Here is a 12,025-nt window from a genome sequence, read left to right as displayed (position 1 = left end):
GGGGTCCTGGAATCAATCCCATGGAGAATATGGAGGGACGACTGTATACATAATCATCTTGGAGATTCATAAGGTATATTAGTATATTAAAGGTTCTAAAAGGGTGCACAAAATCAGTCAGGATAAACGTCTACAAAAACTTACTAAAGAATTTTAGGTTATAGGCTTCCCTGGTGGCGCAGAGGTTGAGAATCCTCCTGCCAATGCAGGGGACACGGGTTCGAGCCCTGGTCCGGGAAGATCCCATATGCCGCAGAGCAACTAAGCCCGTGCGCCGCAACTACTAAGCCTGCGCTCTAGAGCCCGCGAGCCACAACTACTGAGCCCACGCTCCTAGAGCCTGTGTTCTGCAACAAGAGAAGCCACGGCAATGAGAAGCCTGCGCACCGCAATGAAGAGTAGCCCCTGCTCACTTCAACTAAAAGCCCGCACGCAGCAACAAAGATCCAATGCAGCCAAAAATTAATTAATTAATTAAATTAAAAAACAAAAACAAAAACACATACCCTTTAAAAGAAAAAGAAAACAATTTTAGGTTATGTTACACAACACTCCTAGGGGCATAGCAACATAAGATTCACAAATATTAAGTAATGTATCTGTGTGACTGTGAACAATGTACATTTAAACATACTAGAATTTATGTACCTGATAGTGTTAACTTTCAAAATAGACACTTTGGGAGGATAGATACCTTTGTCCTCAAACACAATATTATCAGAGATATTTCTGGGACTGTCTTTCTAATCATGTTTACAGTCCTACTTTAAAAATCACTCCTTTTACTTTATAATCATTTTTCATTTTAATTGAAATTATTAAATCCTCCTAAATCATTCACCTTTCTAGATCATGAATATATTATTTAATTGAATCAAACCTATTCTCAAAGAAGAGATGTGCCACTACAAAGGATCTTCAAAAACAACATGCCATATGCTCTAAAAAGTAACTCCAAAACAGGAGATGTGTAGGGTTCTAAAAATGAGTAGTTTTGGGAATTCCCTGGGGGTCCAGTGGTTAGGACTTGGCACTTTCACTGCCATGGCCCACATTCAATCCCTGGTCAGGGAACTAAGATACCACAAGCCACGCAGCATGGCCAAAACAAAAAAAAGGGTAGTCTGAAGAGGATGACATTTATTTTCACAAGTTCCACGAAGTGTGTGAAAATTAGGCACAGGTTACATATATCAACAAGCCCAAGTAATGAGTGGAAGAAACAGAAACATGCAGCCCAAGAAACAAAGTAGGGCCATAAACTTTGAAACAAAAAAACATATTTAAGTTCATATATTACCTTTACCCAGGGTATTAAATAAATAAATAAAAACTGTTATAAGAGTATACCAAAAATAATAACAGCTAATATTTATTAAATACTTAGTATGCATTAGGCACTGCTCCAATTGCTTACATGTTTTAATGAATTAATCATTTAGTCCTTACAACAATCCCATAAAAGAGGCCTGGTAATTATCCTTATTTTGTAGATGAAATATCCACAAGGGTTTTCCACAGGGAAAATTTCCACAAGGTCACAGAGCTTATATATCAGAGTCAGAAATTAAAACTCAGGCAGCCTGGCTCCAAAGTCTAGGGTCTAAATCCCATGCTATACTGTTGTCTCTAAATCAAAGAGGAATGGTCAACACAATGCACAGCTGCATCTAAAAACAATTCATATATATTCAGATCAGTACTCACGTTTGTAAAGTTTTACATATGATTTAATTTTTACCTTTACAGCTGTTCTGTGCCAATATATCCTGTCAATAGATTGGCTTACTTGGCTTGAACTCAGATGATTAAATATATGTGGCCACAGACTAAACCATTTATCTGCTATCTTGGAAATGTGCCCTCTCTGTGTATCACCAGTGTCTAGTACAGCGCCCGGCAGAAAACAGGAATTCAATGTACGTTTACTGAATACAGAACAATTAAAAAGGGGGCTAGCCAGGGCTGCCCTGGTGGCAGCAGTTGTTAAGAATCCGCCTGCCAATGCAGGGGACAAGGGTTCAAGCCCTGGTCCGGGGAGTTCCCACACGCCGCGGAGCAACAAAGCCTGTGCGCCACAACTACTGAGCCTGCACTCTAGAGCCCGCGAGCCACAACTACGGATGCCCGTGTGCCCAGAGCCCGTGCTCCGCAACAAGAGAAGCCAATGCAATGAGAAGCCAACGCGATGAGAAGCCCATGCACCAATGAGAAGCCCATGCACCGCAACGAAGAGTAGCCTCCCGCTCGCCGCAACTAGAGAAAGCACGCACGCAGCAAGGAAGACCCAACGCAGCCAAAAATAAATAAATAAATAAAATAAAATAAAATAAATATATTTTTTTAAAAAGGGGGGCTGGCCATCAGAATATGGTTAGATCAGTCCAGATCCATCATTACGGCTACTAGAAAAACACTCAACTGGCTTGGTTTACCAACAGTGATTCTTTAATATCCCTTTAGGTGGAAGGACAATATCATCTATTTTTTAATTAAATCTCAGTATCTCAGTACAATCTTAAAACACCCTTGAAGTTAGATGAAGTCTTGATGTACACACATAAACATTGAGAAAGATTAAGATGAAATCTTATTTTTAAAATGTAGCTCTGGGGCTTCCCTGGTGGCGCAGTGGTTGAGAGTCCGCCTGCCGATGCAGGGGACACGGGTTCGTGCCCCGGTCCGGGAAGATCCCACATGCCGCGGAGCGGCTGGGCCAGTGAGCCATGGCCGCTGAGCCTGCGCGTCCAGAGCCTGTGCTCCACAACAGGAGAGGCCACAACAGTGAGAGGCCCGCATAACGCAAAAAAAAAAAAAAAAAAAAAAAATGTAGCTGTTTGGTCTTCAGCTATATAATGAGTATGATATATTATGTGATAACATTAAAATAGTTTCTTTTATTTAAAAATTGAAGGAAATTCCCATTAAATTTTAATAATGGAAAATAATATAGTCTAGATTTTTTCTTTGTAAGTGTAAGAATTATATAACTATGAACACTGAAGGATATGTTGGCTTGAATTACAAATAAAACAGCAATACTGCCAGGTACTGTGTAATAACACATATACTATCTGTTATTTATTTCTGTATACCTCAAAGCAGTGCCAGAATTTCAAAGTTCTGATTGAATTCAACTGACTGGTACATATCCACAATATAGTTTTAGCTGGTTTCGATCTGATAATTGAATATTCCTAAACTAAATTATATTTATTGTATATTTAAAAAAATTATAAGTTATTTTGCTTTTTCTAATCTAAGAGTTGTTTTTTATTTAATTTAATTTAATTTATTTATTTAATTTGGTTGCACCGGGTGTTATTTGTGGCATGCAAACTCTTAGTTGAGGCATGCATGTGGGATCTAGTTTTCTGACCAGGGATCGAACCCAGGGCCCCTGCACTGGGAGCTCGCAGTTTAAACACTGTACCACCAGGGAAGTCCCTAAGAGTTGTTTTTTAATTGAAGTATAGTTGATCATTTTTTTAAAAAAATGGAACACCTATTTCAGCTTTCATGATGTACAGCCATAAGGATACATTTTAGCTTTTGTAAATTTTCACACAGTACTTAGAAAACTGGTGTATGTTGCATCTGAATCATCATGTGAAGCTCATTCCTTCACTTCTATAAACTAGCATCAGAGTCAAATCAAAATAGACTGTGAAGAATGAATTTAATCAATATTACGTTCAAATAATTCTATGAAATTACATCTCAGCAAAGTCAAGAGTATGAAAGACATTGAGAGAATGAATTTGTCATTCAAAACATTACAAATAAGGGAAACTCCTGTGTCAAAACACTGATTATTTCTTTTTACTTCAACATTATATTTTCCAGAAGAGATATCTGACTACGCTAAGACCTAAAATAAATAATCCCTTAATAGTTTAAATATTTATTTTAAAAATTACACTTTTCTAGAGAAAGTGCTTAAGTAATACTTAAGCAGTTCTAAGAGTAACTAAGTTTCTTAAAAGGGTTCTCTTCTTTTAAAAAATTCTCAGGCTCTATCTTTCTTCCTAAAAAAAAAAAAAATACACCAACTTAGAATATTTTTAACACATTCTCAGATTATATAATCATTCTAACCTTAATTTAAGTTATTCAATAAGAATGTTTCATTTTTGTTCCACAACTACATGGGAAATAAGAGGAAAAGCATTAAAATATGAAAATGATACAGAATACAAAACATTCCATCAGACATCCTTTCAACAAAATAACTCTCAACATCTTGGATGCAAATTTTTCTGAACTGAGTAGTTAAAAAAGCATGTGTTTATGTTAAAAGAAATAAACAATCTACCAATAAGGAAAAAAAGAAGGAACGCTTTTAATTAAAAATAATGTTTCCATTTCTACCCACTTTAGTTTCTACTCACAACACAATAAACCAATAAAGAAAACTTTGATTTTTTTTTTTAAGGTGCTAAGGGGGGTGGTGCAGCTGAGATGAACTACATGTACAGTTTCTTCGAAGCTGTGCATCAGTAGTTAACAAGTGACAAACACCATCAAAATTCACGACATAGTGTTAGCTTTCAACCATCTCAAACTGCTTAGGAACCTCATTTTTGTTGAAGGGAATGCTTTCTTGTGGGAAGAAATAGTCTCAGGACTTCCTTGGTGGTGCAGTGGTTAAGAATCTGCCTGCCAACGCAGGGGACACGGGTTGGAGCCCAGGTCCGGGAAGATCCTACATGCCGCGGAGCAACTAAGTCTGTGCACCACAACTACTGAGCCTGCGCTCTAGAGCCCGATAGCCACAACTACTGAGCCCGTGTCCCACAACTACTGAAGCCCGCGCGCCTGGAGCCCATGCTCCGCAACAAGAGAAGCCACCTCGATGAGAAGCCAGTGCACCGCAACGAAGAGTAGCCCCCGCTCGCCGCAACTAGAGAAAGCCCACACGCAGCAACAAAGACCCAACGCAGCCAAAAATAAATAAATAAATAAAAATATTTTTTAAAAAAAGAAAAGAAATAAAGTCCCTCATGCAACTCTATGTTCAAGTTAAAACCAATAAGACGGTTTTCTGTTGGAAAATTCAATTGTACCATATGGCAACTAAGAGTCTCCATTTGTAAAAGAAAAAAAAAAGCTTCCCCAGATAGAAAAACCTTGAATCAAATTCCAACACTTAAGTTGAAATGATGACTTTCTCTATTTCCTGAAACTGTTGTAGTACACAAGAGCAATTAAGCCGTTGGTTGGATTCAGAGCATACTGATATAAATGATAAACATAAGGACACTCAAGTTCCTCCTCTCAGTTAACTTTGAAAAGGAAAACCTCACAACTAGGTACAAGGAATTGAGGAAAGCATTAAAAATGTGATATTTCTCTTCACTTAAAAAAAACTATCAAAAATAACATATTTTAAATTATAAATCTAAAGGAAATGCCTATATATATCATATTTACCTCATTTCAGATGATGGGAAATTGTAATACAAATTTCCAAACCTTTAGGTAATACAGAAGTTTCTGTGATGATAGAAATATTCCATATCTGAGCTGTTCAAAACAGGGGCTACTAGCCACAAGTGGCTACTGAGCACTTAAAATTTGGCTAGTGGGGGGAGGGAAGGACTGGGAATTTGGGATTAGCAGATGCAAACTATTATATATAGGATTGATAAACAACAAGGTCATACTGTTTAGCACAGGAAACTATATTCAATATCCTGTGATAAACAATAATGGAAAAGAATATGAAAAAGAATATATGTATAACTGAGTCATTTTGCTATAGAGCAGAAATTAAACACAACATTGTAAATCAACTATACTTCAAAAAAAAATTTTTTTTAATTTGGCTAGTGGGAATAAGGAACTGAATTTTAAGTGATAGCTAATTAAATTAATTTAAATTTAACCACATGTGCAGCTCTAAGGAACTGGAGGGAAATATTTATACCTTAAATTCTGATTCAAATAGTAAAAATCCTGTAGATGGGCATATACATAGTTGCTTCTGAAACATATATTTTTTTTTTAATTCTTGTGATTTATGTAGAGGAAAATACCAAAACACAACATAAAAATGTTGCTGCATTTGTGGGAATCAAATTTTCTATACTCACCTTCTAGAGAGGACTAGAATACTGGTTTGTAAGTTGGCTCCATGTTGTAATTTCTTAGGGCGCTTCCAAAAATAAGGATGTGTGGGTCTTACCCCCAAAGATTCTGGTTTAATTGGTCTGAATTGAGTCCTGGGCATAAAGATTTTTAAAACCTACCCAGATGACTCTAACATGCAGCCAGAGTATCACTAAACTAGAAAGAAAATAAGAAACTGTTAAGTATAGATGCAGTGTGCAACCAAAGACATTTCTTTGCTGGTAGGCAAAGAGGGCCTTCCAACAACACAGATTCAAGTCAAAACCCCTGAGGGCTATGGTGTGTTACATGTTCAGGAATGATTTGGGTGTACAATCATAAGTTTTTGCTATTATTGAATGTTATTCAATTATGTAAACGAGACTAGAAAGGAAGGAAATAAACTAAATACTGAGTGTCAATTTGCACTTGCCACTTTTGCATAAATTATTTAATTTCATCCCCAACATACCTTGGGAAGTAGATATTATTAAATTATTTAAAGATGTGGAAAGTAAATTTAAAGATGTTCTCTAGGATTTGGACACATGTTTCTCTGACAGTACAGTCCACATTCTATATACTACAGCAGAATTCTCTCTGAGGAAGTTTGTTTCAATAAATTTTCATACTGGAATCAAAGAAAAATAAAGAAAAAGCAGGATTCAGTGGTGGAGCACAGGATAAGGCAAACACACTTAAACAGGTGCTTAAACCAGTTCCTGTATTTCCTAAGCACCTGAAAGCAAACCCGGGGAAAAACATGTTCATCTGTGGTTCAAATCTACAGCAGCCTCAACACTAGACCATTTAGAAGTTGCTGCCTTTCTATCCTAAGAAGTTAAGTAATTGGTCTCCTACTGTCTCACAAGCTATTAGCTATAGTCATACATTCTTCATACAGGATAGAACAGGATGCTTATTCACAGTGACTGACACTAAACAAGAATAAGACAGGGGTCTTAAAGATATTTTCATTTTGCCCCCTAGACTCACAGGATTACTGGGATTACTCCTCGTGGAGCAGTTTACAGACCACAGTTTTGATGTGACATGCTTACAGTGACTATGTAACTTTTAACTTAGATCATTGATGTTCTATATTAATTACTCATTAAAAGCTTTTTAAATCCAGTTCCTGGGTTGTTCAACCTATCTTAATTTTCAAATTAAGAAAAGTTGTCAGTGGAAAAAATTGGAAATCCAGAGCAACAGGCCCTCACCCTTCCCCTCAGCACTAATCCTTCTATTCTGAGACCCAATATCCTTTCTCCTTTTTCAGGCTCCAGCAGTGTAAAGGGACATTAACTCAAATGAGTCACACTTGGTTACATCAGATGCCTGAGAGGAGAAAACCTTCAATTCTCTATTCTAATTAATGGCACAGACTTCTCCCAAAGCATATTCCAAAATAAGAAAATGTTGACAGGAGTAACTCCTAAAATGCACAGGCTTGGAGTATGGCAGTGTTTCCTTTCGATTTCAATTGGTATTAATTACAATTTAACTATACCACAAAAAATGTTTTGTAGTTTATTTAATAATGTCAAACTCTTGTCAAAAAAAGAGAGAGACCACTGTAAAGCAATTATACTCCAATAAAGATGTTAAAAAAAAAAAAGAGGAAGAAGCTGCAGCAGCTTATTCTCAGTAGTTCCTTTCTCTAGCTCATTTGGAATGGGCAATAAGATGAGCTGGAAAAATACATACTCAATTGATATAGGGGAAGTTACAATGCCCCTCATCCAATCCCTGACCTATTAAAAGCAGAATAAAGCAAGGATTTGACCTGTTTTTCTTAATAAAAAAATACATAAATTCCATTCATTTCAAGATTGATACCTATCATCTACCAAAAACAATTAGCCAATTCTCACATTCACTTCCTGCATTTGAGGCATGCCTCCAGAAAAACATAATGTAAGTTTTACAACTTTTGACCCCACCATAGTATCAAAATCCATCTTTGCAATTGACACTGGTTTTAATGGTTTGTGTATGTGTGTTTATTGTGACATGAAAAGCTATTTATAAATATTTTCAGATGCTGGTAATCACCCTCCAAAAAAGAGCAGGCTTTACATGCAAGTAAAAGTTTTGGTGGGACAAATGTAAATTCAAACCTACATAATAGATTTTTTTTAAAAGTTCTTGTATCAACTATACTCCAATAAAAATTAAATAAATAAAAAAATTTTTAAAGTTCATGTAAAAGTGAAACACACTTCAAATTAGTTCCTTTTCTTAATAACCCTAGATATTTTTTCTATTTTTAATTCCACCTTCCATCCTACCATCTCCCCAACACATACTTCCACAAGGCCTCTAGAACATCAAAGTTAGAATACAAAGTTATTATGAAAAAACTATAATAAACTTAAGATTGGACAATAAAGCAGTCAATTCGCCTCTGTACGAATTTACTGAATCAATACATGCATGAACTTAATAAATAATGCTAATGATATTAACATAAGAAATAATTTGTATCATAGCACCAACACAAACAGCCAATAAACAGGAAGCAAGTTTTCACGTTGACCCTCCCAACCCAGTCAACAAGAATTTGGGAAAATACCAACGCTTGTTTCATAATACAACGACTTCCATTTTTTCCCCATCCTTCAGTAAACTCTGTAGATCTAAATTTTAAAATCTTTCTAATTAGTTACCTGCACTCTTCAACCCACAGATCAGGTGTCCTACATTTCGTTTAGGTCCCCGCCTTGAAAACAAACCCGATTGCCCCATTTTCTGAGAGGTAAACTCAGCTCCAGGCAGCTCCCCATGAAGTCACCGCGTTTGTTATTTCAAAGATGCAATTAAACGAAAATGACACAAGACTGTCCAAGAGATTAGTTGGAAGTGTATGGAAGTGTCTATCATATATGTGTAAGGCCATTGAAAACTGTATTGCTGTTAACCTATTTTAGTGGTAATATTTCTCCCCATTCCCCCTTCTCCAGTGTATTCATAACAGAGGGAAATTAAACTTTGTAAAAACTTTCTTGCTTCTACCAAACTTTAGCTTTCCAGCTTTCGGTACTACAGTATCTTGTAATGAGTAAAGGAGAGAGGGAGAAGGGTGGTTAGCTCCACTCAGAGAAAAGCAATAAAAGAGCTTGCATCAGGCAGTGTCTCTCCCTCTGCCCCCTCTTCCCTACCACCCAACCCCCTCTTCTCCGAGCCCTTACATATACACATTCTTCTCGGCGGCCTCTAACCACACCATGTCCACAATCATTTACAGAAATTGGAAACAGACTCTGGGAGCCCTTCCCTTAGCACGCACAGAGCAGAGATGTAGTAGCAAGATGGGGCAATGTCACTCTCTATTACCCCACAATCTCTTACCCCCTCTGGGGTTTAATTCCCGAGAATCCGACTTTCCTCCGCGGAGAAGGTGAATCTACCTAATTCACAATAAAACATCATCTCATCCCTCCCCACCCCAGTAACCCCACCCCCACCTAACACACCAAAACACTCCAACCAAAAAAAGTTCCTTCCACCAGGGCAACAGGGTTGATTTTAGGGGCTGGGGCAAAAGCAGAGAGAGGAGGAAAAGAGCGAGCGCGGTGCACTTTGTTGGGCACTTTCCGCACACGCAGTCCAGAGCCCAAGGCAGCTCTCGTCCTTACCCGCTCTTCCGGAGACCCGGTCCTACTACTGGAGCGCGGGACGAGGGCTGCGGGGACGCGGCGTCGGGGTGGGCAGCCGGCAGCCCCCGCGGGCGCCCAGAGCCTCCACCTCTTCTTCCCCAAGCGGCTGCGAGCGTGGGCCGAAGGAGCTGGAGAAGGAGCCTGGAGAGGGGGAAAAGAGGAGCAGCATCTCCTCCTCCTCCACGCCTCCGAAACGCCCCTCCAGCCGCGACCCCGGCCGACCGCCTGACCTTCGAGCGCTCGCGCACCCTTCCCGGCCCTCTGCTGCCCGGTACGCCTCCAAGGGCTTCGCCAAACCCTCTGGTGCGGAACGGCTCAACTTCTGCAGCCGGCTCCGAGCGCTGCCGAGGCGGCAGAGGCGGACCGGGAAGCCAGGGAGTGGTGCTCGCCAGCAAGACGGTCTCTAGGGGATGTAATCATGGTGTGTCACCCTCGCCACGCCGCGGCTGCCGGAGCTACTCGCTTCACTGGGGCTACACCTCACGCGCCCGCACCGGCTCCGCCCAGTTCATGTCAATCAACCCTCCCCGGATTCCCGGAGCACAGCGGATCTCCGACCCCGCCGTCCCCTCGGCCTCATTGGCCCGACAGCCCTCCAGCCCCGCCCCCTCCCTAGGGACAAGGTCGCCGGGGAGACAGGCGCCCAGGTTCCCATGACAACCGGAGTCTTGGGCCTGGCTTTTCGCGTTCTTCTGGCTTGCCAGACGCTCAGGTTGATGGCCTGGCAGCGAAGTTCTTAGCCCCTGCGGGGTGGGCTCCTAATTTCTGGCCAAGTTGAAAATGCAGCCGACCGCCCCCACACTTCCAACTTCAGAAACAGAACTTTGTGGCCCAGCAGAGTGCGAGGGAGAGTGAAAAATGCCCTGCTTTTCCCCTGTCAATCGAAATAACCCCTCCCCCCTTGCCCTCCCTTGCCTCCAGCCTTGTTTCCATATTCCCACCGGGCGGATTTGGGCTTTGAAAGGGTGAGGAGAAGAAGAATGAGAGAAAGAGCAGGGCTGTGCCAGCTCCCTGCAGCAATATAGCGACTTGGAAATGGCGGGGTCAATGAAAACATCTCGGTGAGTATTCCCACAGTTGTAAAATGATCTTCAAAGGTATGGTGGCAACACTTGGTAAACCCCAAATGCCCTCAGGAAAACTCACATTCTCATATTTGTAAAAAAAAAAAAAAAGTGTATAAATTCTTGTAATTTTCCTTCTGAAGCTCAGATAATCCTAAATTTAAAAAAATAAGTAAAATGTTTGACAAAATGGAATAAAATAAAGGCATCCATTTTTCTATAGGACTACACATTACAACTTAGCAGAAGTATGTCCTAGCAGCTATGACCCTCCTGCAAGCTAAAAGATTTGGGTTACAACAATTTACAAGGAAGTCTTACTGAATTCATGAGCGAATGGTATCTTGTCATTTGAGTTTCAAAAGTTTGGGTTTATTCTCAGAAGTATGAGGTAAACCTGGTACAAGGGGACCTGGGAGTTAATTTAGTCTTGGACCCCTAATGTTGAACCCTAGGTGAAACTTAACTTCATGGCTGGTTCCAAAATGGAGAGATCTGAAGCAAAGTTAGAGCTGCAACCCTAGCCCCTGAGGCTGCTGTACACGTATGATGAATGAGGGGATTAATAGTAATGGTTTACCTTTGGCGAGCCTTGAGTTTTCATTATCTCATTTACTAAATGAATATCTGTGATGGATGTGTTCAGTCAAATATGCCTTGCAAATGTGCACTGAATGTGATTACTCACAGTGCTAAACAATAGAAAATGCACAGCAGAATTTTAAGATAAGGGTCCTGCCCTCAAGGAGATAACCACAGAGCCTAAGGAAGAAAACTAGCATTCTTGAAACAATTTGAGATTATAGTTAGAATGTGCAGCCAAACACTGAGTTCAGTAGTCAATGAGAGAAAGTCTGTGTTATGTAGAAAGGGCTGGATTAGTCAGATTAAGGAGGAAAGGAATTTAAACTGGGCTTTTAAGGGTAGGGAGTGGGATGAAAGAAGCAAAGATGAAGAAAGACATTTGAAGGAAAAAAGTAAAACCAAATTGCAACAGCAGGAATAGAGTGGTGAAAGTAAATAACAGTGAGAAGATCAGCCAAGTTGAACTAGAGACAGAAATGAAGGATCGGAGCCCTTTTCCCAGGCTTTCCCCCATTTTCTGAAGTAGTTTTTAAATGTTCTGGTTGAAGTATCAGGGTGGTAAGGTAGAGAGGGAGAGGTAGTTTCGTGAGAATAAAAACCTTC

At 39.8% G+C, this 12,025-nt stretch overlaps 1 protein-coding gene across 24 annotated transcripts in view; it reads right to left on the bottom strand.

Annotated features, from left to right (window-relative positions):
• PTPN13 (protein tyrosine phosphatase non-receptor type 13) overlaps nt 1-9,861 on the bottom strand; it is a 264,276-nt gene extending 254,415 nt beyond the window's left edge. For 23 of the 24 annotated variants that reach the window (XR_016393354.1, XM_089912233.1, XM_089912234.1 and 20 more), the window contains exon 1: nt 9,753-9,858. The gene's annotated coding sequence lies outside the window, so the exon portion shown is untranslated. Of the gene's footprint in view, nt 1-9,752 lie in introns of all 24 variants that reach the window. The other variant, XM_022561623.3, reaches the window with a different exon arrangement.
• Nucleotides 9,862-12,025: the final 2,164 nt, after the last annotated feature.

Source organism: Delphinapterus leucas, chromosome 5 (assembly GCF_059928025.1).
Source record: "Delphinapterus leucas isolate spDelLeu-1000000601 "Yukka" chromosome 5, BTC_Dleu_Yukka2, whole genome shotgun sequence".
NCBI lineage: Eukaryota > Metazoa > Chordata > Mammalia > Artiodactyla > Monodontidae > Delphinapterus > Delphinapterus leucas.
Note: the sequence above shows the minus strand (reverse complement) of the source record. Positions and strands in the feature narration are given on the sequence as shown.